A 6,095-nucleotide genomic window follows, 5' to 3' on the forward strand; every position below is an offset into this window, starting at 1 on the left:
GATGATGCTGAGCAACAAAGCCTATTGCCGTCAGGGAAAGCTTTCTGTGTTTTGCAGAACATTAAATATTTGTTGTCTGGTGTCTGTGGTGCATGGGTGCCTCCAGGTGAGCTCACTGCATCTGCCCCGCTCTTTTCAAGAATTCCAGTGAAAAGCTCTTTTACTTTAATACTTCCTCTGATCACTTTGTTTTTATCTGAATCATCCACTTCAGAAAAATAGTGTTAGCCGTGCTCCTATCTGCTGCTCTTTATTATGATCTCTCCTGTAGAGTGATTTCTCACACTGCCAGAGGGCGAGAGGACATAAGCTCTGTACTCCAGCTTTAAACAGACACAGGGTAATCTTTGTTGGGATGATACACAAATGTAAAACTAGACTGACCTTGATTACAGAGGGAGCCGAAGAAGCCAGAGAGACATTCACAGTGGCCGGTGACATGGTGGCACGCCCCGTCGCTATGGATACACTGAGGACACGACTGACTGCAACGATGTCCGTAGAAACCAGGGGAACAGGCTGCAGGAAAACACACACACCACTGTTACAAAGATGTCTATGTATGTGTGTGAGAGAAAAGTCAATTCCAGAGTGTAAAGAGAACTTCTGATTAGTTCGCTGATTAGTTCTTTGGTCATTTTATATATTGATTTCATGCTCCACCTAGTCTCAATTTAAACTAAACCCCACATATGTGAAAGCTTATTACTGTCCACCATATCTGTATATTTGTGTGTGTGTGTGTGTGCGTGCGTGCGTGCGTGCGTGCGTGTGTGTGTGTGTGTGTGTGTGTGTGTGAAAACATGGCTGCTGTCTCCTCTCCGCTGTCAACCTGTTGGCAGAGTTAGCTTTTCTTTGTTTTCACTTCTGCCGTGTATCCTCTTGAGGCCTTTAATTTGTTTTAATTGATGTTACTCTAAGTGGTCAGACAAGCCGGTGCAGGCTGGTCCACCGCCTCCCTCACACTACAGGATTTTCCTAATTAAGATAATTGCCTAAACTGTGAACCCAGAGCCCTTACAAGTATCTATCTGATGCAGAGAGAGGCTGATGAGAAACTGGTGTGTGTTGTGTACGTATCAGCAGAACAGCTCACTGCTAGCAACATCAACAGGTAGGCTCTATTTTAAGCAGATTCTACAATCGTTGATTTATGGTCCCCGAATACTTCAGATTTAACATAAACCCTTTTTAGACCTGATGACGCATTCGTTTCTCACTAGGCTCTTGCTGGTTGCTGAAAAAACACGGTGACTTATCTGAAAACAAAGAATTTCTACTGCATTATCCACCCATAAAATATTATAAATAACATGGAGATGGGAAATATGCTAGAAGATGTCCTTTTTTGTCAATTTCTGTTTAATTTGTGATAAATTCAGTCGATCTAAATGCAAAAATTAAATAATAGTTTTCTTTATGTTAATGTTTATGTTTTCTTTAGGTCAAGGACGTGACCAACCTAAATGTTTTCCATTCAATCTTTGCTAATAAAAAAGAATGAAGAGAGATAAACATTTCTCAAAGAGATTCTTAATGTTGAAGCTTAATGATTACAGGTTTTTTTTAAGCATGTTTGTTAGTTACAACTGTTTTTAGGTACTTTATTAACCAATTTGGGAGGATTTCTCGCTTTTCTCTAAAACATTTTATTTCTCAGCTGTTAATCAGTTGGCTGCAATTGGTGGTTGTATTGCAGATTAGGATCTTGCAATATAAAAAGAGGGTTTGTGAGCACTATCGGCACTATGAAACACATTTTCACGTTGGTTTTATGTTTTGTTCTAGTGAAAGTTTGGGTCATGTGATAAACAATCCTGCCACTGGCTCTATTCTTTTTCAATGACCTACAGACGGTGATAACGTAACAACATACAAGCAACAACCCATCATTAAAGGCGAGATAAAGAAGAATGCAAGCGAGAAAACATTAATGTTAACAATTTAGGCTTCAAACTTTTACAAATCATAAACGTTTGACATCTGAGAATTTGGCAGATACTGGACACATAATCACATTTCAATACAAAAGGAGCATCTGCAATTTTTACTTAATAACCGTCAAGCTTTTGATCATAAGACGCCCTTTAACCAAATTCCCTGTCAGATGGGACCATTAGTATGACATTTAATTGAGCAGGAATATCTTAAAAGTGTAGAAGCTTCAAACTCTGGAAAATGCTTTTTTCAGCTCAGTGACACATTACATTTAGACGTCATTTTAGTGTTTAAGATTTCTCTACCTGTAATTGAGCATATAATATTCTAATGACTCTAATAAAGGGAAATGATTACTTCATCATTTTGTCGGTTTTCCTTATTGATGAACATGAGGCGGGTATAGTCTGACAGGCGCCCTTCTTCACAGACTTTAATGTGAAAAATGTATTTAAATACTAGTTTATTTTTTTAAGCTCTCTTAAGGATTTACATTTTCCAACTGTAGTATAGTTGTTTATGTTGTTTTTTCACTTTCATAAGTCCCTCCTCCACTGTCCAGCAGCTACGATAGTGAAAGCCCAGTATATGTGGGGGAAATGAGAGTGTCCAAAATGTCTCTTACCCCTTCTGCAGTTGGTGCCACGGTAGCCCGGAGCGCACACACAGGTGCCGTCCTCCGGGGAGCAGGAGCCTCCGTTCTCACAGGTGCAGCTGTAGGAGCAGTTTGGCCCCCAGCGTCCCTCCTCACAAACACTGTCGCAATGGACACCTGCAGAAAACACCCACACACACACACACACACACACACACACACACACACACACACACACACACACACACACACACACACACACACACACACACACACACACACACACAGTTTTAGTCTATCGTGACGCTTAGTGAAGTCAAACTGATTCCCCCCACGCTGCTCACAAACCTTCATATTTGTACTTGAAGGAAAGAGTGTGAAGGAGACATACGGAGAAGACAGACGTGACAGATCAGAGACGCAAAGAGACAAGTCCTTTGAAGTCCCTGTTGAAGGATACAGCTGGTGGTATTCACATGAGAAGAATGAAAAGACTAAAACCAACATTGAAAATACTAGCAAGTATTGTGCTTGAATCAAAGAATGAATATCTTATTCCTCTGTGCCACAGATCTCCATTGTTGGGTGCAAGTTGCTTTTATTATATTTTGGATATTCCCTTTGTGTCTGAGGCAAGTGGCAGACAAATACAACCACAACAAACACATTATTTATTTCGCTTGGGTAAAGTTTTATAAAAACTACAATGTCAGCTGTTTAGGGTATAAATGAGCCTTTGTAAACACAACCTATATATCTGTGAGGTGTTTTTAAAGACAAACGTCTTCAGTGGGAGCCAATGGCCTTTGGGATGCAACCACAGACCGGAAATATTGAGAGTTGACTAAATATATTATTGGTTTTGGCTGTTTTCATTAGATTGACTGTAGGAAATATAAATACATTTATTTTTTAAACAAACAGATATAAATCCTCCAAGGAAATAACGTAAAGCACTGGCAGTTATTCAGGGATCTTTGAATTAATCTATTAGTTACTTTATATTGTGCTTATCTGAGTAATTATTCAATTAAATGCCAGAATATTGGATACAATTAGCATGTGGTGATGCATTGGTTGTGTGTGCTATCATGCTAAACTTAGAAGGCAAGCTCCAAACCTTTAGTTTAATTTTTTTTTTAATAAAGAGTAATGGAATTATATGAGGTATGGAGAGCCAAAACAGTGGTTATGTAGTTGATCAAGTGTTAACTAAGTGAAGTTAAGTTTAACTTTACTTATTTGATTATTAAAGTCCAGATAGGCCTATGTTCAGAAGGAGGTTTAGTGGCTCAAAATGTAGCTATACATTTTGTTAGCGCTGTATGTAAACATAGTAAACATTGCTTGGTTTTTTATTATAAGCATGTTAGCATGCTGACATTAGCATTTAACTCAAAGCATGACAGCTAACATAGCTGCTAGCATGGCTCTAAACTCTTAAGGCACATACATGAAGTGAGTATGAAAAGGGTTAGCTAAGTAAAGTTGAGATCCCTTTAACTTCAGAATTAAATAATTATAGTCCAGATAGGAGGAGGTTCAGTTGCTCAGGATTTAGCTTTACATTATGTTAGCACTGTCACATGGATTTTTGGTAGCTTGTTTTTTTCCAGAGACATACATCTTTTACACATCTGTCGATCCTGGGAAAGGGATCTCTCTTCTGTTGCTCTTCCTTAAGGTTCTTTCATTTAATTATCTGTTGAAGGTGTTTTTGCACAGATGGTGTGGTATGGTTTTCAGATTGTAAAGCCACATGAGACAAATGTGCGTTTGTTATATTGAGTATATAGATAAAATTGGCTTAACTTGATATATACGTTTTCATTAACAAACATTTTAGCCAAAAACCTTAATTCCCCAATATCTGCGCAGGACTTTTTGCCTTTTTATCATTTGCTGAAGTGTCTCCTTCTTTCATCAGTCTTGCATGTGTGTGTGCGCGTGTCCTGAGAGGCAGCAGTCTGTCTACACAAAAGCAGGCTTGCAGAAAGGATCAGAGCCCTCGGTGCTCACCGGGGACAGTCTGGAGACTGCTGCGCCCGAGAGACTCACATTAAATTCATTCTTAGTAACACTCAACCACACACACGCACAGGAATACGCTCAACACCACATCTAAATAAAGAAAAACAGACAGACAGAGTAAGAATAGTGTATGTGCAAATACAGTACAACACCCTCCTCCTCTCTGCAGACTGGCATCTCTGCAGCTCATTAGAAACTTCCTTTGACATAGAATATGAGAGAATATGAGAGTGAGGCACAGGCAGCCATTATAACTCAATTAATAAACTACCTCTGAGCCACAAAGTGGGTGAAAGTCTGGAGCTGTATGCGTTGAAGTTCAAACAAAGGAAGGTGGAGGATGGGAAGCAGAAGAAGGCCAAATGTTAATACCTAGTATTCAAGAGGCAGCAGCACTGAAATGCTTTTTTAAATTCTGACTTGACATATAAAACATAACAATTCAGGTCATAACACTCGGTGTAAAGGAAAGACACAGTCCAAAACAAATAAAGACACACACTTAAAAGTGACTGTGCTTGGGTATAACGTTGGGTTACTGCAAGTGGATGCACCTACTATAGTATGTTATACTATCTTGTGTCCCTCCACACTAGATATATTTTTTCAGGATTTGGAGTTTGTTCTGTGACACAATTCAACATGTTAAAGATGTCAGTATGCAAAAACAAAAATATTTTGGATAAGCGTGGATGAGCGTAGCTTATAGACACTATTGCTAAAGAATGCAACTCTTCTTCAAAATAAAAGGTAGTAGGGACTCAAACGTCAAAAAAGTTTTATAAATGACTTAAAATTAGAATAGAATTAAACTTTCTAATGTCACATATTTATATTATACCTCCTCTAAACCTTGCAAATGTATTGCCTTCTTAATTGCCAGTATATTCAACAGAAGTGTTTGTTGGAAGATTGGATAGCTTCGGACACGAAAAATCATACACCTTTTCGACATCACTATTGGCAGCTGTGTACTACCATAGCTGTAACTTTCGAAACCAACAATCCCATATTCACTGTGCGAAGGTGAGATTAAAGTCAGGGTTGGAACTTCATTTATTATTGATTAGATATTACGCAACTATTTCACTTTTCAAATTAACAACTTAGAGCAGTGGTTACCAACCTGGGGGGCGTGCCTTTTTTTATTTTATTTTTTATTTATTTATTTTTTACACATAATTGTAACGCAATACATGATTGTCAAAAAATAATTGATTAATTAATTTGAATAACAATTCAAGTTAGTAGCTATTAAAGGCATAAAAAGACAGAAGTGTATAATTCTTTCTTTAATAGAAATGTTTCTTCTGCCCGTAAAGTGTCCAAACCGGGCTTTTCTGGATAAGCGCATTTTTAAAACATAGTCATTGTCCATGCCGGTTTCAGTTGGATTATTTGTCACAGTTGCTCCGATCAGATCGGTCTCCTCCATTTTGTAGATTATTTACGACTTTTGAATCCACATAAACACATCGGCATTGAGACTTTGAAACTTTAATTACCGCTGTTGCGCCCCCCCCCCCCCCCC

The 6,095-nt window shown here is 38.4% G+C and overlaps 1 long non-coding RNA gene across 1 annotated transcript in view; it reads right to left on the reverse strand.

Moving 5' to 3' along the window:
• Positions 1-390: 390 nt before the first annotated feature.
• The window catches only part of LOC104958999 (uncharacterized), an 8,555-nt gene continuing 2,850 nt past the window's right edge, over positions 391-6,095 (reverse strand). The window contains exons 3-4 of the long non-coding RNA XR_799814.1: positions 2,564-2,710; positions 391-519 (exon numbers count right to left, since the gene is read on the reverse strand). This is a non-coding gene — a long non-coding RNA (uncharacterized lncRNA). The remainder of the gene's footprint in view (positions 520-2,563; positions 2,711-6,095) is intronic.

The sequence above is a fragment of the Notothenia coriiceps genome, unplaced genomic scaffold (assembly GCF_000735185.1).
Source record: "Notothenia coriiceps isolate Sejong01 unplaced genomic scaffold, NC01 NC01_scaffold00029664, whole genome shotgun sequence".
In the NCBI taxonomy this organism is placed as follows: Eukaryota; Metazoa; Chordata; class Actinopteri; order Perciformes; family Nototheniidae; genus Notothenia; species Notothenia coriiceps.